Source organism: Stenella coeruleoalba (genome assembly GCF_951394435.1).
Source record: "Stenella coeruleoalba genome assembly, chromosome: 1".
In the NCBI taxonomy this organism is placed as follows: domain Eukaryota; kingdom Metazoa; phylum Chordata; class Mammalia; order Artiodactyla; family Delphinidae; genus Stenella; species Stenella coeruleoalba.
The window spans coordinates 168,659,174-168,686,170 of record NC_137169.1 but is presented as its reverse complement, the minus strand read 5'-3'; the positions used below and the strand labels follow the sequence as shown (position 1 = coordinate 168,686,170).

Genomic DNA, 26,997 nt, shown 5'->3' with positions numbered 1-26,997 from the left:
ACTTTTAAAAATATAAAACATATTGCATAGTTTGAATTACATATTTGAAATTCTTTTCAAATATCCTTGGATGATTTTTTTAATTGGGTTTATATTAGACCACAAAAAAACTTAAAATACTTAGAAAATAGAAATATGACAAGCCTACTGTCCTGGCCCTATGCTAGTTCACATTCTGAAGGAGTCAAGCTATCTGGGAAGGGCCCCCCTTGCCAATCTCAGCACCAGGAAGTCCCTCAGCACAACCCTCAGATCTTACCCCAGGGGCAGGGTCTCAACCACCCATCCTATAGGGTTGCCAAAGATGCCTGGAGCAACTGTGTCCCTCTCTGGAAATTCCCCTTCTGAGGAGGACAAAGAAGGGGCTAAGCTGAATGGAGAAAACCCACAAGCTGAATTCTTCTTGACCTAATTTACGTCAGTCACAAATTATAGCCTCTAAACCCTTTCTTTTAGAGCAATTTGCATCGATTCTTTATAATATAAACACATAAATTTCCCATCATATTAGTTGGACTTCTGGAGTAAAAGAGGTGAATGAAAAAAGAATACAAAGGGGCACAGTTAGAGAAGAGAGGAAGGTAAGGAACTGGTGAACGTCAAAAGCCAAAGGGACGTCCTATCAGCAAAGCATATGCCTCAGGCTTCCTAGACAAAGTTTTTCTCTGGCTAATTTAACACATGTGAGCTGGGTTTGCTACCATTACAAGCACTACACGTCAGGTTTCCACTGCCATACGTGAAACCCCAGAACAGACTAGGTCTGCACCCTCTCATAAACCTGAGTCAAAATAAATGGGAAGATTTATAAAGGGGAGGTGCCATTCTTCAGCTACATTGGTTTAAAGATGGTGAAATAAATGAGTTAAACCGTTCGCTCAGAGTGTTTCTTGAAGCAAATCTAATGTGCAGTTTCATCACCCGATGTGACTTTAACTCCTCAGTAAATCAGAAAGCTTAACAAATATTAAGATGGCAAAGATTCCCTGTGTGGGACGGATTTGCTCTTTCATCCATTATCATTTAGGAAACCAAGGGCTCCAGAAGAAAGCAGCCAGAGGGTCACGTGACAAACGGGGGCCTCTGAGAGGCAATGGAAGCAGAGGCCAAGTCCCCGCCAAGGACTTCAAGGTGAACGTTGCTCTCTCCCATCCTCCAAGAAGATTTACAACTGCAGAAGTTTCCAAAAAGTGAGGTCTGCTCCTTAACTCTTGACACTTCCTCAAAGCTGACCAGTGACACCCCTCACCAGCTACAGGAAAACAATGCGAGTATTGCCTTGGGACCCCCCAAATCCCTGGGAATAGGCCATGTGGGAGAAGACACCCCCAAGCATGCGGTTCTGAGAGACTGATTTACGAGACCCCCCAAGTTCCATCCAAAAAGAGCCAATGAATAGGAGGGCAAAATCCAACAGCCTCACCCCCTTTTTTCAGTCACACACAAAGCCAACACCAGAGGCCAGAGATGGCCATTCACCCATGAAATACCTAGAACCCCAACTCTGGAGCTGGAAATACGTAGCAATTGTCCCATCCTGGGGACTCAAACAGTGACTATGGACCCCTGGACCATGTCCTTGTGGGCCTCGGGGACCATCAAAGGGACTTAGGGAGAAACAGGTAAAGAGGGGCCAGTGGGGTTCCTCGCTTGATTCCAGCAAAGCAGCTCTACCGGTACATACTCTATCCAATGACATTTGGCATAAGATATCTTGGGAGAAGAAGGGCTGCCTCTGCTTATCTTATAGATGACAAAACTGAGGTGCAGACAGGAGAACAGAAGCGCACAGCACTTAGCCAAGCTGTAGGAGTTTTACTGCCATAGGAGTTCAAAGAAAGAAAAAATGATGAGATGCCCAGGGGCTCCTGAAGGCCCTCTCAGTTCATATGCCTTTAAAAGGGGAGATGAGCAAAGAAAAGTCACGATTCTGCATCCCCAAGGTAGGGCAGTGTCTATGATAGAAAAATTGCACCGAAGTTTGTGAGTGGTGAAGGGGACACATGGCAGAAATCGTCTCCAGCTCAAAGGCATCACATGCCTGCCTCACAGGCCCCTACAGTGCAGAGGTTAAGTTCACCCAAGACCATGGGAACCTGTGCTTCCACGAGGTACCCGTCCAATAAAACGGCCAATCAGATACCTCTCCTCTGAATCACTCCCTCCGCCAGCACAGCTACGACCAGAATTGATGCTCAGAACAGAACTGCTCCTCCTAGCATCCGGGGAGCCCCAGTTACAGGAGACATTTTGGGTGATAAGGCTTAGAGGCCTCCGCTGTTTCTCAGAGCACAGGAAGAAACTTCCTCGTGTATCCAGGCATTTGCCTTGACTGAGTTAAAAGGGAAAGAAGGGAGAAAGAAAAGAGTTGTAGAGGTTTATGTTGAATTTCGTCCTGATACCGAACCAAAATGATCTCTTTCTCTAAATTGTGAATTTTTAAGGTATTAGCCTCTGTTGTTATTTGTCTGGGAGTCCATAATAGTCCCATTTTATTAGATCCAAATTTCCTATTTAGACAAGAGAGCCTAAGAGCCTCTTCAGAACAAGTAAATAATATGCATTTTCTAAAGTAATTTGCAGAAAAATATGCGCTTTGCTCAGATTACCAAAAGGATAAATTCACTAAGAAGATGATGATGTTGCTTAATAACTTCAAAATGAAGTATTTCTGCACGCAAACTGAAATACTACCGTATCCTGGAAAGGTCCCCTTCAGCCTGCTTGGTAAATTATAGCTCATTTTACTACCCTCCATATGCCATTTCAGATGGCTTTGAAAAAGCAGCTGAGAGAAAGCCATCTTCAAACCTGCACGCACTGTTTTTCAGCAATAGAGTTTTCCCTGTCCCTCTCCCACACCCATAATCAACCACATGAAATATCCTTGCGTGCACGGTCAGAAACAGCCTTCAGGAAGGGATTGGAGCACTTGTCCGCTGCAAGCTCCAGGCCCCGTCTGCAGACTGTCTCCAAGCCCAGCTCTGTTTGGGGTGGGACCTAGCAGAGGAGAGCCCTGCTAGCAGCTGAATCCCCCCAGCACCAGCCAACAGACCATTAGGAGCAGTTGCTGCATCCACCCTGAGCCCAATAACAGTTGGGCTAAAATTAGCCAGAGGGCCGGGGCAGACTGCCTGGAAGGAGACTGAGCGGTGGAGAGGGAGAGGTGAGAACAGCCTGGAAGACCAACCTTGGAGAAGCAGCCGGGGTCTCTCCTGACTCTGTCTGAAGAAAGGAGGGGGAGGTGCTGGATTCTCAGATGGGGGCTGGATGGCAGCTGCCTCAGAACCTCAGGACTTCAGGTCAGTTACTCCCTCACTCCTCACTCAGATCCAGTTCTATGTCTCCTCTCTGAGATGCCCTTCCCACTCCTCGCTGCTAAACCCTGTCTGTCTAATCCTTCAGAACTCTCCTAAATTAACTATGAAAATTCCCCTACATTAATCCTGGTCAGTTTTTTTGTTTGTTTGTTTTTGTTTTTTTATAAATTTATTTATTTTTATTTTTGGCTGCGTTGGGTCTTCTTTGCTGCACGCGGGCTTTCTCTAGTTGCGGTGAGCGGGGGCTACTCTTCCCTGCGGTGCGCGGGCTTCTCATTGCGGTGGCTTCTCTTGTTGCAAAGCACAGGCTCTAGGCGTGGGGGCTTCAGTAGCTGTGGCACGTGGGCTCAGTAGTTGTGGCTCGCGGGCTCTAGAGTGCAGGCTCAGTAGTGGTGGCGCAGGGGCTTAGTTGCTCCGCGGCATGTGGGATCTTCCCAGACCAGGGCTCGAACCCGTGTCCCCTGCATTGGCAGGCGGATTCTTAACCACCGTGCCACAAAGGAAGACCCTGGTCAGTTTTAGATTTCACTTTTTTAGGCCATAGTCTAAACTAGTCAAATAGAACAGATGATTAAAACCCTGAAGTGGTACATCTCAATCAAATTTGGACCTGTGCATATATTCCCAGACTATTGGTTTTGGAGGTGGGAGGATACATCTTTCAGAGCTGGGAATTTACCCTACTCCTTCCCTTAGATCTCTGGGATTCAGTTTTCCTCTTAGGAATTTGCTTAAAGCAAAGTAAGGATCCTAACCGCGTGTCTCTTTGCAAGAGGTTTACTGCTTTCAACAAACAAGCAGATCTGGGTGCCAACTTGTAGTGACTTCAACAGACTGTCACAGCTCCACTGCGATGGTCTAGAGTACATCTTCCCACTCCATTCTCCACCCCCCCCCATAGGCAAGAAAGGGAAGCCAGGGGCTAGGGTGAGGGGAAGCATTTGTACCCTCTACTGGGATCCATTTTATGGTTAATGCAAGTCTGAAAGGTCCTTGGCCACTATCCAATGATGCAGACTTTTTCACCAGGTGCTGATTGGTGAATCGGTAATCAATGAGAGATTGGCTGGCACTGACTGCTGCTGTTGCCAGGCTGATCACTGTCACAGTTAGACAAGGGAGGCTGACCTTCAACTTTAACTGTAACTTGCCCAGTATTTCTTGGTTCTGTGCACTACAGTCATTTTCCTGGTTACAAAAGCAGAGCACATGTTCCATCCTAGGCATTTAAAACTCTGAAGATACCTCCCAAAGCCAAGTTCATTAGGAAAGGTGTCCAGATTGCCATGCTGATATTTTGAAGAAGATAGCATTCGAGAGGGTATATAAATTCTGATGTATTCTCTAAGGAAGAGGTCACAGAACTTTAGAGTCACATCTTGATGTGGTCTGTAAAAACGACTTCTAGTTAAAAATACTTAGGATTTCTTTGGAATGGGTATCCTTTATGCTTTCTTATAAACATCTATTTTTTCCATTACACTGTGTGCTCCCCTAGGAAAGGAATCATGTTTATTTCTTCCACAGCCAGCCCACTACATACCCGCCCTATGGATCAGAATCCAGAGCACCTTATAGATGGGTGCTCCAAACAGACTACTGACACTTGATGGGGTTTTCCAGCTCTTGAATTTGGTACACTTTCCATCTCATAAACACATGCCCACACAAAACCAAAAGCCCAAAAAAACTGACTGTAGATAAGGACACCCATTGCCAGACATCAAGCATCACTAATTTCCCAAAGCCTCTCAGGCTCCATCAGAAGGCCAGCAGAGTCACAATGGCTACTTAATGATAAAACCCTTCCAGGTGCTTTCATATTAACATGGTCCAATGTAATATCAAGCTGAGAAGAATAAAGGTTAATATATTCTATTATTCCCAATTGTCATAAAAATTTTACCTAACAATATGGTTCATTAAATGCTGAATCTAACAATTATGTTCACCATAATAGAAATTATTCAGACAGATATGATCTGAATACTTGTGATTTATTAATTTAGACACAAATTTAGTTAGCAATTGATTTCAGTTGTGTCTCCCCCGAACAATAAGTTTTGTGGAAAAGCATGATGGAAAAAAAATGTCAACTAAGAAATATCAGGTAACAACAAAGGAAACAACCACTCTAGTTTCAGAAATGCTATTATGGCTTTCCCCTGAAACAATAACAACAAAAACGATTCCAGGCAGCTTGAAGAGGTGACTCTTTTCCATCCAATCAGAAACACTGCTCCTGACCTGAGGGGTAATGACATCCCAGTGAGTTGTACAGCTGCTGTGACGCAGACTCACTCATGGAGCAGAGGGGATGTTACAGCCCCAGGTTGTTCTGGATCCACTGGAAACCCCATCTCCAGCTCCAGGTCTAAATGGAGAATAATTGCTATGGCTTCCATCTCTGGTTCCCTGGGGTCCTGGAGAAAACTCAGTGCTACCCCTCACCATCTCCACAAGTTTCTGCTATGTCATACTTGGAACCAAACTTTTGCATTCCTTCTTTGGTATCAAACACAAAAGGATGCTACCCATAATCCAAAAGAAAAATGCAGAGAGAGAAATATAGAGAATTCTTTGTTTTTAAAAAGGAAAAATGTAATTTTTCTTTCAGTGGTCCTTTAATCAATTCTCCACACCCAACTCCATTCCTATCCCAACTAGATCTGACAGACCAGTGGCAATTTTCCATTTAGAAAAAGGAAACGGTTGGCTTCTCACGATGCTCCAAGAGTTGGGGTAAGGGGATGACAGGGCAGGGAGGATGGGAGGAAGAAGAGGAAGGAAATGGAGGAGATGTCTTCCACCTCTTCACTCCTCCTTCCATTGGAAGAGTGAAGGATCCAGGGGCCACAAACTTAACTGGCTTCCCTCCTACTGGTTCCATGCTTTGGGCCATCAAAGATTGTTAACTAGGGCTTCCCTGGTGGCGTGGTGGTTGAGAGGCCGCCTGCCGATGCAGGGGACACGGGTTCGTGCCCTGGTCCGGGAGGATCCCACATGCCGCGGAGCGGCTGGGCCCGTGAGCCATGGCCACTGAGCCTGCACGTCCAGAGCCTGTGCTCCAGAGGCCACAGCAGTGAGAGGCCCATGTACCACAAAAAAAAAAAAAAAGATTGTTAACTATATTCCGTTAACAAATACCTATGTTAATAATAGAAGTAGACATTTGGGACCCTGCATTTAATCTTTTTACATTCAGATTTTGATCCCTTAATATAATTCTCCACTAAAAGAAATCCAGGCTTCTTGGTGGACTGGCTGATTCTAGGTCTAGGGTGTGAAATATACAAGATAATAAGCCTGGAACATGGAGTCATACCAGGCAACCAGCAAGACTACCAGGTCTTGTCAAAAGGACTCAGGTGCCAAACTAAAGGGGCTCCAACTGAAAACAGCTGGAACGACTTTATTGAAACCCACCAAATACATTATAAATCCATGATTTCCTAATGATACAAAACAACAACAACAACAAACCTCATTGGTCATCTTTGGAGAATAGAAGAAAATCAACTCATCACTTGAACACTGGTACATAAAGGGAAAGAATCAAGCATTTATCTGGCTTCTCTGTAACTCAAAGTCAACAGATAATTGGTGAGAAGTTTCTCTATATAGAAGTATTCCAGCTGACCAAAAAAAGGAGGAATAGTAAAATTTCCATATCACTATTTTTTGACTCTAATTAAAGTAATGAAACTAGGCAATGCTCTTCAATGGTTGCTGACATTACAAAAGGAAAGATGACCAGACATTATGTGCCTCTGGGAGGATGTACAGAACATCTATAAAGTATCTTCTATAAAGTTTCCTTGCAAATACATTGAATCTGGTTGCAGCAGACTGAATGTTTGTGTCCCCCCAAAATCCACGTGCTGAAACCCTGATTCCCCGATGGGATGATGTTTGGAGGTGGAGTTTGGGGGAGGTAATCAAGTCATGAAAGTAGAGTTCTCATGGATGGGATTAGTGCCCTTATAAAAAGAAGCCAGAGAGCCAGCCAGCTCTTTCTGCCAAGTGAGGATAAAGCAAGAAGTCAGCAGTCTGCAATTCAGAAAAGGGCCTTCACCATAACCCAACCATGCTGGCACCCTGATCTCAGACTTCCAGCCTCCAGAACTATGAGAACTCAATTCCATTGCTTATGAACCACCCAGTGCTCTATTTTTTATAGCACTTTGAACTAAGACACTGATCAAGCTTCTAAATCTAGTTACCAGTTTATAGGACATACTGGAGGCAGAAGAACATGTTCAATGATAGCACACAAACGCATCTAGCAAAATTAAGAATGTAGAAACTTTACAAGGACAAATCACCTGTTATTCTTTTAACCCATAAGTCACAAGGAAAACTGAAAACAAAATAACCACAAAAAGAGGAATGGGGAGACCAATGGATTGAAAGAGACTTTTTTTGAGCCGTATTAATCAAGTGCAGTGTGTGGACTTTAGATACAAAGTCCCTCAAACAAACCAACCTAAAGAAAAAGCTATGAAATAGGGATTCCCTGGTGGTCCAGTGGTTGGGACTTCGCCTTCCAATGCAGGGGGTGTGGGTTCAGTCCCTGGTCAGGGAGCTGATATCCCCCACGCCTCGGGGCCAAAAAACCAAAACATAAGCAATATTGTAACAAATTCAATAAAGACTTTAAAAATAGTTCACGTCAAAAAAATTTAAAAAAAAAAGCTATGAAATAACCAGGGAAATTTGAACGCAGATTGGACATTTGATGATATTAAGGAATTGTTATTTTCAAGTGTAATAATGGTAATGTAGTTATGTGGGTTTTTTTAATAAAAGAGCTTTAGTCTCATACAAACACAAACATACTGAAATATTTACTGGTGAAGTGACATTGGTTTGCCAAAAATTCGTTCAGGTTTTTCCATAAGATGCGTCCAAAAATCTGAACGAACTTTTTGGCCAGCCCCATATGATGCAGAACCGGGGCTGGGGTCAGGTCCTCAGGTGATGCAAAGGCAGGGTCAGCACCTGAGGCAAAGCGCCCATCAATGCTGCACCCTAGACACCTCACTTGCCTCTCCCTAGTCCTGGCCCTCATGTGATGTCTGTAATTTGCTTCAAAATAATCCAATATTAGGGACAGAATAGCAGGTGGGAATATAAATGAAACGATTTGAAACGTTCTATAACAAAAAATATAATTTTTAAAAATCCTTAAAATTGATCATGCTAGTTTTTTAAATGTTTCAGCTGACAGTAAACTTTGAAATAACTGACAGTAATTACTGTTTTCAAATGTACTGCCACTCAGCACTAGACTGCGAGCTCTTTCACATCACAGCTTATTCAGCTTTGATTGATTGACTCAAAAACACATATGGCATATCTCTGAGAGCCAAGCTCTGTGCTAGGAGCTGAAGATGCAACATTGAACAAGAAAGTCCCTACCCACAGGATGCTTACACTCTAGCAAAGGATGACACCACAGAAAAACAAACTGACACAGAAGGGAGGGGTTGCTAAGACAGAAAATCACAAAAGGGGATGTATTTGAGGACAGGAGGCTAGAGAAGGCATCTCTGAGGTGGGGCTGCTTGAGCTGAAGCCTAAAGGAAAAGAAGGAGTCACCACATGAGGAGAGATGGGAGAACCCCAGACGGAGGCAGCAGGAACCCACAACAGAGGTCCTGAGTCAAGAAACACCTGGTATGTTCAAGAAAACAAAAGAAGACAGGTGGGGCTGTCACATAATCAGCAAGGGGCAGGGAGGAGCAGATGAGGTTGAAGAGACAGGCACAGGCTATGTCATTTAAGTCTTTATAGCCATAATAAGATGTTTGCTTGTTTGTTTGTTTGTTTGTTTGTACGGTACTCGGGCCTCTCACTGTTGCGGCCTCTCCCGTTGTGGGGCACAGGCTCTGGACGCGCAGGCTCAGCAGCCATGGCTCACGGGCCCAGCCGCTCCGCGGCATGTGGGATCTTCCCGGACCGGGGCTCGAACCCGTGTCCCCTGAATCGGCAGGCGGACTCTCAACCACTGCGCCACCAGGGAAGCCCTGTTTGTTTGTTTTTTAATCTTATATCCACTGTAACAGTCGGAGTGTCTGGAGCATAATGAACTCAATGTACTGATCTAAATTAACTCCTTCTATATTTGGAAAGTTGCTTGGTTGGAACCTCAGACACAGCCTCTTTATGGATTAATTCTTCAATCTGTATTAACCCCAGTTCTGTTGATTTCTCAAGTCTCTATTTACTTCAGGAAACCTATTGAAACTGGCCTATTTAACTCCTTCACTGCTTCAGCACAGGTTTGGCTGAGAATGAAATGACAATGAGTCTGAAAATCCTTCATGCTTTTCCACAGCTTGAAGTGAGTTGCAAGGTGGAATTAATTGGGGTTGGCAGGACTGGAAATTGGACATAGCCTCTTAGTTCCAGGGGCATGAACCCTTCCCAGTTTGGCTTCCTAATTTGGTTTGAAATAAATTTCTGGAATGTCAAACATGCCCATATTTAAAGGTAAGTGTATATGTATATTCCAAAGCCAAATAAAAATGTCTTTTGGATTATCTGCCACTTTCTATTACTGGTGATACAATTCCCCTCATTTGGTGCCTATGATCAAGAATTAACATTACACCTCCAATACAAAAGAGTGGGAAAGGTAACAGAGAGGAGAGGCTTTCAAAATAGCCTGAAATAGAAGCAATTTGTCTATATCTAATTTGTTGGGTAAAAGGACTTTCACCTATTAAGAGAACAAGGGAATCTAGTTTGAGGTCTTGAAAGAGAGAACAAATGGAAGGTTCTTTTTCTTCATAATTGTTCACATTTAATGCCATTACAAGGGCACATTAGCTATTCCAACTGAAAGCAATTTAGTGAAAATGTATGCATCTTGGTGGCATAGATATGTTAATGCTGGACATGAAATATAAACCTTTAGGGAACTGAATACTAAAGAGGGCACGAAGGGGCTTTGTTCACCAACTCACCTGGAGTTGGGCTCCAGAGAAGAATAACCTGGAATACATTCTCCCTTCCTGCAACCTACAGGCTGTGGATGTAGGGAGCACAGGGAGATGGAGATGGGAAGAGGACCAGCTGCGATCTCCATGGTCTGAAACCGCCACAGAAGGGAGCAGATCCCGCCACCTGGAATTTAACCCCTGTCTTCAACCCCAATCTATGACTTCATAGGCCTTAAAAAATGTAAAATCCATTTTTAACAAGTCTTCCCTGATGAACCCCATCCAGATCGGTCACTCTCCTTGGGTTCCATCTACATTTGCACGTGTTGATGGGTTGCTCCAAAGAACACACAATTTACCAATACCTTGTTCCAGATCATTTCATATGAATATTTTTGTGTTCATTTGAGAAATCAGGTGCCTGGAACTTTTCCTTCTCATTTGGGAATTCAGGTATAAAGTCAATTTTCTATAACTGTTCGTGGCATTATTCCCAGAAGGGGAACTATTGGATGACATTTCCATCAGAGATGAAAACTGACCAGCCATTTTATTTAAACACTGTTTGGTAACTGGAATTCCAATTCAGTTGGTATAATTTGTATTGATTCCTCCCATATGTTCCTTCACCAATTCCCAGTATCTCCACTTCCTTCTACTGCCCCTTTATCAGTAGGCTCTAGACACACAGACATCTGCCTGGAGGCAATCAATTCTGCTGCCAATATGGAATTTCACACTCACACACACAGAAGTAAAAGCAAAAGTCTAAAAGAGACTAGTAAAAAGAAAATAGAGAAAGATAGGTTTTGACTCATTTCCTTAAGGCTCTCGGGCCTGCTTTCTATTAAATTTGTGTACTGATTTCTTCCGGTCTGTAGACAGGACATGTGGTCATTTATTTTCATGGCTCACTGAGCATCTTTTCATATGAAACCAATGACCCGTCTGTTAAGAGAAAAACAGAGCCCCTTCAGCAGTCTCCTCGTTACATCCTTACCTCTCCCCCAAAACCTTGGGAGAAAGGATCCTAAGACTATGAACCAAAAAAACAGTGTTGCTGATGCCACACATAACGTAAGGGTGACACTAGGCCTTACCTGGAGCAGATTCCAAGGCTTAGAGCATCTTGAAAAGCTGACTGTGATTTTAGCATCTATTCATTTCTCCACGTGAAGAAGCAGGAAACATGTACAACCAGAATCAGAATAAATAATATTGACTTGTCCCTTCCTTCTCTTTCCCATACTTCTGGTGCCACCTTGAACTCCATCTCCTCAGTAAGGGCTCCTCTGGCAACCCCAGGACTGATAAGCCTTCACTCCTGACCACACCTAGAGCTCTCTGTCTGGAGCATGCTCCTGGTGTGCCAGGTCTTGTCACCAGACTGTGTACTTTGAGGCGACAGACAGTCTCATTCAGTTTTTATTCCCACAATTACCAAAATAGCACCAATAAATATTTTTTCAATAAATACTTATCTGTCTAAAACCTTAACTTTCAAAGGACCAGATCTTTGTTACTTATTTTGTGAGATATCTCAAAGTAGAACTAAATAAAAACTATTACGTAAGAATTAATGAACAGTTTCTCTAGACAGGAAGCGAGAAGTTAGAATTTAAGTTAGGTGGAGTTTGGGAGGAGGGGAGTGAGAGAGCAAAGAGAATACAGAAATCCATCCTAGTCTTCCCCCTTCCAACCTCTGGACATTCTCCTACTCTAAGCCTGACTCCAAGCCCCTATCAAAGCAAAAGATTTCTTCTTCCTCTAAGAAGAGAGATGATGGTCCCTAAGGTATGACTTCAATGTAGGCAGTGGTAGCATGAGGATGGTGGTAGAAGGAAGGGTAGGGATTGAACTCTGGGAATCATTTGCTGTCAGAGTGGATGGGACCTAAGAGATTCTCTTAGTCCAACTTCCATATTTAACAGATGAGAAAAATGAAAATCAGAGAGGATATATGACTGACTCTAAATTATAGAGTTGATCCTGGGCAAAACAGGGATTAGTATACAGGTTTTCTGAACCCCTGGTCCTATATTTTGAACGAAGTCAGTCAACTATATCTCTTTAATAAAAATGATATTAATAATGGAAGCAAACAACTAGAATTAATCTCTTAAAAGCTGGAGACTCACTGAGTTTTTTAAAGCTACTTATAACCTATCTATGAGAGATACAAATAGAGTGACCTACGAAAGTTATAATAAAGGGATGATAATATAGAGTGTTAGCAAGAATGTGAAGGACACTACTGATGGGAGGGCAAATGGGCACAGTCACTTCAGAGAACTAGTTAAAATATCTGGCAAAGTTGAAGATGCAGATTCCCTTTAACCTAGTGATTCCACTTCTAGGTATAGAAACTCTCATACATGTGCAAGAGAAAAAAATGCTCATTGATGGGGCTTCCCTGGTGGCGCAGTGGTTGAGAGTCCGCCTGCTGATGCAGGGGACGCAGGTTCGTGCCCCGGTCCGGGAGGATCCCACATGCCACGGAGCGGCTGGGCCCATGAGCCATGGCCGCTGAGCCTGTGTGTCCGGGGCCTGTGCTCCGCAATGGGAGAGGCCACAGCAGTGAGAGGCCCGCCTACAGCAAAAAAAAAAAAAACATGCTCATGGATGTAAATGACATTAGAAATAACAACCAAAAAATAGTCCTGTTAGAGATCAGATTCCCCAGGATACAGGCTCTGAGATGAAAGTCCCTGTGCAGGAGCAGCTCTCTTGGAAGCCAATACCTGTGAGACACTGACGCAAGGAGGACTGGGCAGGGGACAAAGCTGAACAGCACTGCAGCAGTAACGGAGGTCTCAGCCATTTCTACAGAGAACTTTGGATCTGAGACTGCCCCTCAAAGTTGTACCAAATTGAGGCAAGAAGTTCAGGCCTTTGTAACCCTCATCAACTAGTCACTGGATGTGAGCTGCCCTGGGAACCTAAGAAGGGGTGTGACTTTGGGTCAGTAGCTCCCTTGGCTGAAGGCAATGACTATAGAAGGACTCAGCTATGACCCATCAGCAGCCAACATTCGCTGCACCGGGGAGAATGCGTGTCTCGGTCCTAAAGAAAGAACTAGGTGACACACCACAGTGTCCACTATAACATGCCTCCACCCAAAAAATATGCAGCCAGAAATTTAAACACATTTCTGAAAAAAATATTGGATTAAAAAAGAAGTAGGGGACAATCGAAGATGGCAGTGTGGGAAGACACCTAGTTAGCATCTCCCCACAACTAGGGTGCCTGCCGGCCACTGGTGGGGGACCCTGATGCCCAATGAGACAGGAGGAACCCCAAAGTGAACCAGTAGGATGTGGGGGGACAGAGGGGGGAGGAGAAGTGGAGGCCAGACACTATCAGTGCCCCTGAGGCCGGAAAGATCAGGAGAGGTTAAGCAGGAGGGGCCCCCTAGGACAAGCAGGACAGGAGCGGAGGGCATTTACCCCACTCACTCAGGCATGGGGAGCCTGCTGAGTTCCCAGGCTGCTCTCCTACCCCCAAGGCCACCCCTCCCCCAGCCACATTGGTCTTGGGGGCATAGGAAGGAGGCCGAGGGGAGCTCAGGAGAGGCAGGTGGGAGGGGCCTTCCAGGACCGGAGGAGCAGGAGAGGAGAAGAGGGCATATGCCCCGCCCACTCGAGTCCAGGAAGCCTGCTGGGCTCCCAGGTGAGGTCCCCCTCTGAGACCAGGGGTGGGGGGCACGTCTGGCCCCTTCTGTTCCTTGTGCCTAAGCCTCAGTCCCCACAGCCCCCAGGGCCTATTCCAGCTCTGTGGGTCCTAAGCATAGGTGCTCCCACCGCCCAAACCTCACCCTTGCTTAGGTCCTGCCCTCCACAGCCAAGGCCTTTTCCCCCTTTTATTTATTTATTTATTTATTTTTCTCTTTTCCCTCCTCCTCTTTTTTACTATTGTGGTATTGTTATACCTTCCGGTTGTTGATTAATCTATCTTTTTATTTTTATATTCTTCCTAGCATATCTGTTAGTCTCCTAGTCTAATTTTATTTTTTACTTTGTTTTTGTTTGTTTGTTTGTTTTGGTTGGCTTTTTTTTACCACCACAGGTGGCTTGCAGGATCTTGGTTCCAAAGCCCTGGGTTGGGCTGAAGCGCTGTGGTGGGAGCTCTGAGTCCAAACCACTGGACTAACAGAGAACCTCAGACCCCAGGGAATATTCATTGGAGTGAGATCTCACGGAGGTCCTCATCTCAGTACCAAGACCCAGCTCTACCCAGTAGCCTACAAACCCAAGAGTTGGAAACCTCAGGCCAAACAACCAGTAAGACAGGAACACAATCTCACTCATAAAAAAAAAAGAGATGGCAAAAAAATATATCAAAGATGTAGGAGCAAGGTAAAAACCTATAAGACCAAACAAATGAAGAGGATATAGGCAATCTACCTGAAAAAGAATTCATAGTAATGATAGTAAAGATGATCCAGAATCTTGGAAATAGAATGGAGGCATGGACAGAGAAAATACAAGAAATGTTTAACAAAGATCTAGAAGAACTAAAGAACAAAACAGAGATGAACAACATAATAACTGAAATGAAAAATACACTAGAAGGAATCAATAACAGAATAACTGAGGTAGAAGAACAAAAAAGTGAGCTGGAAGACAAGATGGTGGAAATAACTTCCAAGGAGCAAAATAAAGGAAAAAGAATAAAAAGAATTGAAGACAATCTCAGAGACCTCTGGAACAACAATAAATGCACCAACATTCGAATTATAGGGGTCCCAGAAGAAGAAGAGAAAAAGAAAGGGTCTGAGAAGATATTTGAAGAGATTGTAGTTGAAAACTTCCCTAACATGGGAAAGGAAATAGTCACCCAGGTCCAGGAAGCACAGAGAGTCCCATACAGGATAAACCTTAGGAAAAACACAAGAAGACACATATTAATCAAACCAAGAAAAATTAAATTGAAAGAAAAAATATTAAAAGCAGCAAGGGAAAAACAAAAAATAACATACAAAGGAATCCCCAGAAGGTTATCAGCTGATTTTTCAGTGGAAGCTCTGCAGGCCAGAAAGGAGTGGCAGCATATACTTAAAGTGATGAAAGAGAAAAACCTACAACCAAGATTACCCAGCAAGGATCTCATTCAGATTTAATGGAGAAGTCAAAAGCTTTTCACACAAGCAAAAGCTAAGAGAATTCAGCACCACCAAATCAGCATTACAACAAATACTAAAGAAACTTCTCTAAGCAGGAAACACAAGAGAAGAAAAAGACCTGCAAAAACAAATCCAAAACAATTAAGAAAATGGTAATAAGAACATACATATCGATACTAACCTTGAATGTAAATGGAGTAAATGCCCCAACCAAAAGACACAGACTGGCAGAATGGATACAAAAACAAGATGCATATATATGCTGTCTACAAGAGACCCACTTCAGACCTAGGGACACATACAGACTGAAAGGGAGGGGATGGAAAAAGATATTCCATGCAAATGGAAATCAAAAGAAAGCTGGAGTAGTAATACTCGTATCCAATAAAATAGACTTTAAAATAAAGACTGTTACAAGAGATAAGGAGGGCCACTACATAATGATCAAAGGATCAATCCAAGAAGAAGATATAACAATTATAAATGTTTACACAGGGGCGGAGCCAAGATGGCATACTAGGAGGACACGGAATTTGTGTCTCCTCACAACTAGGGCACCTACCAGGCAATGGTGGGGGACCACGGACACCTAAGGGGACAGGAGGAACCCCCAGGAGTTAGGTAGGATGTGGGGAGTTGGGGGGAGTGAAGGGGGAGGAGAAGTGGAGGTGGGATGGGACTGGCACCCCTGAGGGGTGGCTGGGGGAGGGGAAGGGATCCCACACCAGAAGGAGGAAATTGGGAAACCACTGGGAGGGCAGAGGGTCAAAAGGGAGCATGGCCAGGTTTCCCCTGCCCACTGGTGCCCCCAGGAACCTGCTGAGATCCTGGGCCTGTTCCTCTGCCCACCTAGACACCCTCCAGCCATGTGGGTCCTGAGGGAGTGGGAGGGAGGGAAGGGGGAGCAAAAGTAAAGGCTGGACCTCCGGGACCAGCACCCCTGAGGGGTGGCTGGGGGAGGGAAGGAGGTCCTACACCCAGCGGGACCCACCCACGGTTAGGGGTCCAGCAGTGACGGGGGACTCCCTGGGGGAGGCAGTGAGGGAGGGGCACAAAGGAACGGAAGGGAACGTGGCCAACTCTTTCCCTGTCCACTTAGGCACCAGAGAGCTGTTCAGCTCCCGGGCCTAATGCTCTGCCCTTGGAGCCTCCCTCCTGCAGCACAGAGGCCAAGCCCCGCCCCTAAACCCCCACCCAGGGCCCTACCTCTAGGGAGACCCCCTCCAACGCGCTGAGTCTAAACCCCACCCACACACCCTCACTCCGGCCCTTACCTCCAAACTCCAGAACACCACACTCCAGAAGCTGCCTCTCCCCTTGCACGCAGGTCCTAAGCAGAGGCCCCGCCCAGTGCTTGAACGACACCCCGCCTAGGCACCGCCCCAGGCTCAAGCATCACCCCCCACCCACCTAGGTCCCAGGCCTCCCAAAACCACACCCCTGCCTAAACTACACCCCCATAGCCAAGGCTTTTTTTTTCCTTCTTCTTTTAGATTGGGGTTCTGTTTTACCTTGTTTCAGTGTTGTTGATTCTTTTATATTTTTATTTTTCCTAATAAATCTTTTATTTTTCTAATTTTACTTTATTCTTTATACTTTCTTAGTGATCTCTCCTTTTGGTTTGTCCCCCCACCCCTTTTTTTTTCTTTTTTCTACTGTGGTTTTATTTTACCTTGATGAAGTTGTTTCAATTATACTTTTATTTTTCCTAATATATTTTTTATATTTCTAATTTTATTTTGTTTTTTATCCTTTGATATTGTACTGCTCCTTTTTTTTTTTCTTTCTTCCTTTTTTTTTTTTTTTTTTCTCTACTGCACCATGAAGCTAGCAGGATCTTGGTTCCCAGGCCAGAAGACAGGCCTGAGCTCCTTGGTGGGAGCTCCGAGTCCAGAAAGCTGGACTGACAAGGAACCTCAGACCCTAGGGAACATCAGTCAGAGTGAGGTTTCCCAGTGGTCCTCATCTCAGCACCAAGACCCAGCTCTATCCAACTGCCTGCAAACTACACTGCTGGACGTCTCAGGCCAAACAATAAGTAAGACAGGAATACAGCACCACCCATCAAAAAAAAAAAAATGAAACGACAAAATATTTGTTACAGATGAAGGAGCAATGTAAAAACCGACAAGACCAAATAAATGAAGACGAAATAGGCAACCTACCTGAAAAAGAATTCAGAGTAATGATAGTAAAGATGATCCAAAATCTCGGAAATAGAATGGAGAAAATACAAGAAACATATAACAAGCATCTAGAAGAACTGAAGAGCAACCAAACAGTGATGAACAACACAATTACCAAAATTAAAAATACTCTAGAAGGAATCAACAACAGAATAACTGAGGCAAAAGAATAGATAACTGAGCTGGAAGGTAAAATTGTGGAAATAAGAGCCAGGGAGCAGAATAAAGAAAAAGGAATGAAAAGAATTGAGGACAGTCTCTGAGACCACTGGGACAATATTAAACACACCAACCTTCGAATTATAGGGGTCCCAGAAGAAGAGAAAAAGAAAGGGTCTGAGAAAATATTTGAAGAGATTATAGTTGAAAACTTCCCTAACATGGGAAAGGAAATAATCAATTCCAGGAAGTGCAGAGAGTACCATACAGGATAAACCCAAAGAGAAACAAGCTGAGACACATATTAATCAAACTATCAAAAATTAATACAAAAGAAAAATATTGAAAGCAGCAAGGGAAAAGCAACAAATAACATACAAGGGAATCCCCATAAGGTTAACAGCAGATCTTTCAGCAGAAACTCTGCAAGCCATAAGGGAGTGGCAGGACATATTTAAAGTGATGAAGGGGAAAAACCTACAACCAAGATTACTCTACCCAGCAAGGATCTCATTCAGATTCGACGGAGAAATTAAAATCTTTACAGATCAGCAAAAGTTAAGAGAACCTACGCCACCAAACCAGCTTTACTACAAATGCTAAAGGAACTTCTCTAGGCAGGAAACACAAGAGAAGGAAAAGACCTACAATAACAAACCCAAAACAATTAAGAAAATAGTAATAGGAACATATATATCGGTAATTACCTTAAATGTAAATGGATTAAATGCTCTAACCAAAAGACATAGACTGGCTGAATGGATACAAAAACAAGACCCGTATATATGCTGTCTACCAGAGACCCACTTCAGACCTAGGGACACATACAGACTGAAAGTGAGGGGATGGAAAAAGATATGCCATGCAAATGGAAATCAAAAGAAAGCTGGAGTAGCAATTCTCATATCACACAAAATAGACTTTAAAATAAAGACTATCACAAGAGACAAAGAAGAACATTATATAATCATCAAGGGATCAATCCAAGAGGAGATATAACAATTGTAAATATTTATGCACCCAACATTAGAGCACCTCAATACACAAGCCAAATGCTAACAGCCATAAAAGGGGAACTCAACAGTAACACAATAATAGTAGAGGACTTTAACACCCCACTTTCACCAATGGACAGATCATCCAAAATGAAAATAAATAAGGAAACACAAGTTTTAAATGACACCTGAAACAAGATGGACTTAATTGATAATTAGAGGACATTCCATCCAAAAACAACAGAATACAATTTCTTCTCAAATGCTCATGGAACATTCTCCAAGATAGACCATATCTTGGGTCACAGATGAAGCCTTGGTAAATTTAACAAAATTGAAATCGTATTAAGTATCTTTTCTGACCACAAGGCTATGAGACTAGATATCAGTTACAGGAAAAACAACTGTAAAATTTACAAACACATGGAGGCTGAACAGTACGCTACTAAATAACCAAGAGATCGCTGAAGAAATCAAAGAGGAAATCAAAAAATACCTAGAAACGAATGACAATGAAAACAAGATGACCCCAAACTTATGGGATGCAGCAAAAGCAGTTCTAAGAGGGAAGTTTATAGCAATACAATGCTACCTCAAGAAACAAGAAACATCTCAAATAAACAACCTAACCTTACACCTAAACCAATGAGAGAAAGAAGAACCAAAAAACCCAAAGTTAGCAGAAGGAATGAAATATAAAGATCAGATCAGAAATAAATGAAAAAGAAATGAAGGAAACGACAGCAAAGATCAATAAAACTAAAAGCTGGTTCTTTGAGAAGATAAACAAAATTGATAAACCATTAGCCAGACTCATCAAGAAAAAAAGGGAGAATCTCAAATCAATAAAATTAGAACTGAAAAAGGAGAAGTAACACTGACACTGAAGAAATACAAAGGATCATGAGAGATTACTACAAGTAATATATGTCAATAAAATGGACAACCTGGAAGAAATGGACAAATTCTTAGAAATGCACAACCTTCGGAGACTGAACCAGGAAGAAATAGAAAATATAAACAGATCAATCACAAGCACTGAAATTGAAACTGTGATTAAAAATCTTCCAACAAACAAAAGCCCAGTACAGGATGGCTTCACAGGTGAATTCTATCAAACATTTAGAGAAGAGTTAACAGCTGTACTTCTCAAACTCTTCCAAAATATAACAGAGGGAGGAACAACCCCAAACTCATTCTACGAGGCCACCATCACCCTGATACCAAAACCAGACAAAGATGTCACAAAGAAAGAAAACTACAGGCCAATATCACTGAGGAATATGGATGCAAAAATCCTCAACAAAATACTAGCAAACAGAATCCAACAGCACATTAAAAGGATCATACATCATGATCAAGTGGGATCTATCCCAGGAATGCAAGGATTCTTCAATATATGCAAGTCAATCAATGCGATAAACCATATTAACAAACTGAAGAAGAAAAACCTATGATAATCTCAATAGATGCAGAAAAAGCTTTTGACAAAATTCAACACACATTTATGATAAAAAATCTCCAGAAAGTAGGCATAGTGGGAACCTACCTCAACATAATAAAGGCCATATATGACAAACCCACAGCCAGCATCGTTCTCAATGGGGAAAAACTGAAAGCATTTCCACTAAGATCAGGAACAAGACAAGGTTGCCCACTCTCACCACTATTATTCAACATAGTTTTGGAAGTATTAGCCACAGCAGTCAGAGAAGGAAAGGAAATAAAAGGAATCCAAATTGGACAAGAATTAAAACTGTCACTGTTTTCAGATAACATGATACTATACATAGAGAATCCTAAAGAGGCTACCAGAAAACTACTAGAGCTAATCAATGAATTTGGTAGAGTAACAGGATACAAAATTAATGCACAGAAATCTCTGGCATTCCTATACACTAATGATGAAAACTCTGAAATAGAAATTAAGGAAACACTCCTATTTACCATTGCAACAAAAAGAATAAAATACCTAGGAATAAACCTACCTAAGGAGACAAAAGACCCGTATGCAGAAAACTATAAGACACTGATGAAAGAAATTTAAAATGATACAAACAGATGGAGAGATATAGTATGTTCTTGGATTGGAAGAATCAACATTGTGAAAATGACTCTACTACCCAAAGCAATCTACAGATTCACTGCAATCCCTATCAAACTACCAATGGTATTTTTCACAGCAGTAGATCAAAAAATTTCACAATTTGTATGGAAACACAAAGGACCCAGAATAGCCAAAGCAATCTTGAGAATGAAAAATGGAGCTGGAGGAATCAGGCTCCCAGACTTCAGATTATCCTGCAAAGCTACAGTAATCGAGACAGTATGGTACTGGCACAAAAACAGAAATACAGATCAATGGAACAGGATACAAAGCCCAGAGATAAACCCACACACATATGTTCACCTTATTTTTGATAAAGGAGGCAAGAATATAGAATGGAGAAAAGATAGCCTCTTCAATAAGTGGTGCTGGGAAAACTGGACAGCTACATGTAAAAGAATGAAATTAGAACACTCCCTAACACCATACACAAAAATAAAGTCAAAATGGATTATAGACCTAAATGTAAGACCAGACACTATAAAACTCTTAGAATAAAACACAGGCAGAACACTCTATGACATAAATCACAGCAAGATCCTTTTTGACCCACTTCCTAGAGAAATGGAAATAAAAACAAAAATAAACAAATGGGACCTAATGAAATTTAAAATCTTTTGCACAGCATAGGAAACCATAAAAAATACAACCCTCAGAATGCGACAAAATATTTGCAAACGAAGCAACGGATAAAGGATTAATTTCCAAAATATACAATCAGCTCATGCAGCTCAATATCAAAAAACAAACAACCCAATTCAAAAATGGAAGGCCTAAAGAGACATTTCTCCAAAGAAGATATACAGATTGCCAGCAAACACATGAAAAGATGTTCAACTTCACTAATCATTAGAGAAATGCAAATCAAAGCTACAATGCGGTATCACCTCACACTGGTCAGAATGGCCATCGTCAAAAAATCTACAAACAATAAATGCTGGAGAGGGTGTGGAGAAAAGGGAACCCTCTTGCACTGTTGGTGGGAATGTAAATTGATACAGCCACTATGGAGAACAGACGGGGGGGTTCCTTAAAAATCTAAAAATAAAACTACCATACAACCCAGCAATCCCACTACTGGACATACACCCTGAGAAAACCATAATTCAAAAAGAGTCATGTACCACAATTTTCACTGCAGCACTATTTACAATTGCCAGGACATGGTAACAACCTAAGTGTCCATCATCGGATGAATGGATAAAGAAGATGTGGCACAATGGAATATTACTCAGCCATAAAAGGAAATGAAATTGAGTTATTTGTAGTGAGTTGGATGGACCTAGATTCTGTCATACATGCCAGGACATGCTAACACATATGTATGGAATCAAAAAAAAATGGTTCTGATGAACCTAGAGGCAGGGCAGGAATAAAGATGTAGACATAGAGAATGGACTTGAGGACACGGGGTGGGAGGGGAAGGTGGGGCGAAGTGAGCATCGACATATATACACTACCGAATGTAAAATAATTAGCTAATGGTAAGCAGCAGCATAGCACAGGGAGATCAGTTCAGTGCTTTGCAACGACCTAGAGGGGTGGGATAGGGAGGATGGTAGAGAGTCTGAAGAGGGAGGGTAAATGGGGACATATGTATGCATATGGCTGATTCACTTTGGTGTACAACAGAAACTAACACAGTATTGTGAAGCAATTATACTCCAGTAAAGATCTATTAAAAGAAAAAAAAGTAGGTGTGCAAATAACATACTATTTAGAAATGAACAACAAAAAGAATACAACAGGGCTTCCCTGGTGGCGCAGTGGTTGAGAGTCCGCCTGCCGATGCAGGGGACACAGGTTCGTGCCCCGGTACGGGAAGATCCCACATGCCACGGAGCTGCTGGGCCCGTGAGCCATGGCCGCTGAGCCTGTGCGTCCTGAGCCTGTGCTCTGCAACGGGAGAGGCCACAACAGTGAGAGGCCCACGTACCGCAAAAAAAAAAAAAAAAAAAAAAAAAAAAAAGAATACAACATTACCAAAATCAAGGGCACATACCCTAAATGAACCTTAAGCAAATTTATGGCCTTGATACATTTGATAGAAAATAAAATTGTTGGTAACTGAACTAATGAAATATCTAGAAAAGTGAAAATAAATAAACCAGATAAAGCAGAAAAAAATCAATGAAAATAAACAGAAATTAAAGATAATATGTTCTTAAAAAGCATTGCTCAATGAAATAAGAGCTATGTCTTTGAAAAAATAAACAAACGGCTGAATATGATAAAGAAAAGGAAAGCTAGAAATGAACGGAAAATAGTATTTAACTACGGCTATAACTTTTTAATTATAAGAGAATACTATATACAATGCTATGGCAATTAATTTGAAACCTAGATTAAAAATAATGATTTCATAGGAAAGTATGAATTGTAACAGTTTCACGAAACACAAGCATCAATGGACAAATAGCCTTTGGAAAGATTCTACCAAACATTCAAAGAACAGAAAATAGCCCATTTATATCAGATGCTGCATAGCATGGAAAAAGATGGAAAGCTACTATACTCATTTTATGATGTTAGCATAACTCAGATACCAAAAATAGACAAGTACAACATAAGAAAATAAAACTAAATGCCTGTATCACCTGTGAACAGGCATGCAAAAGTCCTAAATAAAATGTTAGCAATTTACTAGTAGCATCTTAAAAATAATAATGAATCATAATCGAGATAATTTTATCTTATAAATATAGGATGGCTCAAGCTTAAATACCTACTCTTGTTAATCGCTGTATTAATATATTAAAGGAAAAATCAATATAATTATCTCAATAGATGCCACCCGAAATTAACACCCATTTATAATGTTGATTATCTGTGATATCAATGATTATAATGGCCTACAGTGGCTTAAAGAGCTCACAGGGACCAGCACAATCTAGCCTATTGTTACCTCTCTGAGTTCATCATTTTGAAGCTCACAGGATAGAGGGAAAAAAGGATAGCATTAATCGTTACCACAGTGATTAAAGTCTACGGGGCAGAGCATCAGAGAGGAGGGGGCTGAAACAAAAGGAATCCGATAAGCCTGCATAAAATTTACCTCGAACTTTTGTCAAACTCCTGAGGGCAAGACCTCAAAAGACCTCACAGAGAATAGCCACTGGGAGGTAAAGTGCTGTGCAGAGATTTCAGAAGTTAGGCACTACTGAGAAGATGTCTAAGTACGGGTACAGCCAATGTGAATAAATTCTAGGGAAAATCTCAGGCTTTCGGTACTACAGTCTTACAGAACTTTACTATCGAGTAAAGGGTACACAGGATCCCTCTGCAGTATTTCTTACAACTGCATGTGAATCTCTGGCGATCTCAAAATAAAATTTTTAATTGAGAAAAATGAAGGCAAAAAGAAATGCTCTCAAATAAGTCAAAACTGAAAAAAATAAAAAACCAGCAAATTCATCATAAATAGTTCTGATTACACTAAAGGAAGTTCTCAGACTAAAGAGGATCCCAATAGAAGAACAGAAGTGCAAGAAGGAATAAACAACCCCAGAGAAGGTAAATATATGGATAAATATAAAAGGCATTTTAAAGAAGAATATTAGCAACAACCAAAATAGCAAACATACACAAATCACCACCACAACCACCACCACCAAGAACATGTATATCCTTTAGCCTGCTAATTCCACATCTCAGGACTTGCCCTACAGGAACACATTAACATCCACATGCAAAAGGAGACATGTATAAAGGCATTCTCTGCAGCTTTGTTAGCAACGGCAAAAGTAGTATGAATACCCATCAGTAATATGAATATCCATCAATGGGGGATGGCTAAATAACCTATGTACATACAATGAAAAACTATGCAACAGGTAAAAAAAGAGTGGGGTTATATTTACTTGTGCTAATATGGAAAGAGTTTTTAAAAAGGAAGTAGTAGAAATACATATACAGTATGGTACCCAGTATATAAAACATTGTAATCTTCTAGAGTGTGTAGGTATACATAAATGAAACACTTTTGAGCAATTACCATATGCCAGACATTGCTGTAAGTGCTTTACACAAATTAACTCTTTTAATCCTACAAAACCCCTATGAAATAGGTTCTATTATTGTCCCCATTTTTGCAGGGAAAAAACTGAGGCATAGAGTTAAGTAACTTGGCAAATCACTCAGCTGGTAAGTGACAAGACAGGAATTCAAACCCAAGCAGATGGGCTCCAGAGTCTGTGCCCTTCCAATAATGCCCTGGATAGGGGCTCAAAAGATGCACTCCAAGTTTTTAACAGTGGCCACCTCTACCCAGAAGAATGGGCTTGGGGAGGTTAATCCAGGGAAACTTTAGCTTTGTCTGTACTGTTTGAATGTTTAACAAGAATAAACTTGTGTATTGTTCAGGACTTTAAAAATAACAACTAAAATTTAAAAGGAAAGTGATGAACCTTACTAGAACAAAGTTTGGAATGAATTTAAAAGTTTAATTCAGTTGTGGCCTGATTCTATACCAAGAATAACAGAAATATATATATATAAGGTTTCCGGGAAGATGGCTGAACAGTAAGACGCGGAGATCACCTTCCTCCCCACAGATACACCAGAAATACATCTACACGTGGAACAACTCCTACAGAACACCTACTGAACGCTGGCAGAAGACCTCAGACCTCCTAAAAGGCAAGAAACCCCCACGTACCTGGGTAGGGCAAAAGAAAAAAGAAACAACAGAGACAAAAGAATAGGGACGGGACGTGCACCAGTGGGATGGAGCTGTGAAGGAAGAAGGGTTTCCACACACTAGAAGCCCCTTCGCGGGCGGAGACTGCAGGTGGCGGAGGGGGAAAGCTTCGGAGCCGCGGAGGAGAGCACAGCAACAGGGGTGCGGAGGGCAAAGCGGAGAGATTCCCGCACAAAGGATCAGGGCCGACCGGCACTCACCAGCTCGAGAGGCTTCTCTGCTCACCCGCCCGGCCGGGCGGGGCCTGGAGTTGAGGTTCAGGCTTCGGTCGGAGCACCGGGAGAGGACTGGTGGCGTGAACACAGCCTGCAGGGGGTTAGTGCGCCCAGGGAAAAGTCTGGACCTGCCGAAGAGGCAAGAGACTTTTTCTTCCCTCTTTGTTTCCTGGCGCGCGAGGAGAGGGGATTAAGAGCACCGCTTAAAGGAGCTCCAGAGACGGGCGCGAGCCGCGGCTAAAAGCGCGGACCCCGGAGACGGGCGGGAGACGCTAAGCCTGCTGCTGCCGCCACCAAGAAGCCCATGTGCGAGCACAGGTCACTATCCACACCCCCCTTCCGGGGAGCCCGTGCAGCCCGCCACTGCCAGGGTCCCGGGATCCAGGGACAACTTACCCAGGAGAACGCACGGCACGCCTCACGCTGCTGCAACGTCACGCCGGCCTCTGCCGCCGCAGGCCCGCCCCGCACTCTGTGCCCCTCCCTCCCCCGGCCTGAGTGAGCCAGAGCTCCCGAATAAGCGGCTCCTTTAACCCCGTCCTGTCTGAGCGAAGAACAGACGCCCTCTGGCGACCTACATGCAGAGGTGGGGCCAAATCCAAAGCTGAGCCCCTGGTAGCTGTGAGAACAAAGAAGAGAAAGGGAAATCTCTCCCAGCAGCCTCAGGGGCAGCGGATTAAAGCTCCACAATCAACTTGATGTACCCTGCATGTGTAGAATACATGAATGGACAACGAATTGAGGAGGTGGACTTTGAGAGCAAGATTTATGATTTTTTCCCCTTTTCCTCTTTTTGTGAGTGTGTATGTGTATGCTTCTGTGTGCGATTTTGTCTGAATAGCTTTGCTTCCGCCATTTGTCCTAGGGTTCTATCCGTCCGTTTTTTGTTGTTTTTTTTTTGTTTGTTTTTTGAATTTTTTTCTTTTTTTCTCTTAATAATTATTTTCTTATTATAATAACCTTATTATATTTTATCTTCCTTTATCTTCTTTCTTTCTTTTATTCCTTCCTTCCCGCCTTCCTTCCTTCCTCCCTCCCTCCCTCCCTCCCTACCTCCTTTCTTTCTTTCTTTCTACTTCTACTAATTCTTTCTTTCTACTTTTTCTCCATTTTATTCTGAGCCGTGTGGATGAAAGGCTCTTGGTGCTGCAGCCAGGAGTCAGTGCTGTGCTTCTGAGGTGGGAGAGCCAACTTCAGGACACTGGTCCACAAGAGACCTCCCAGCTCCACCTAATATCAAATGGCGA

The 26,997-nt window shown here is 42.6% G+C and overlaps 1 long non-coding RNA gene across 4 annotated transcripts in view; it reads right to left on the bottom strand.

Annotated features, from left to right (window-relative positions):
- LOC307192219 overlaps nt 1-26,354 on the bottom strand; it is a 190,522-nt gene extending 164,168 nt beyond the window's left edge. For 3 of the 4 annotated variants that reach the window (XR_013830009.1, XR_013830010.1, XR_013830011.1), the window contains exon 1: nt 25,736-26,354. This is a non-coding gene — a long non-coding RNA (uncharacterized lncRNA). The remainder of the gene's footprint in view (nt 1-25,735) is intronic. The other variant, XR_013830012.1, reaches the window with a different exon arrangement.
- Nucleotides 26,355-26,997: the final 643 nt, after the last annotated feature.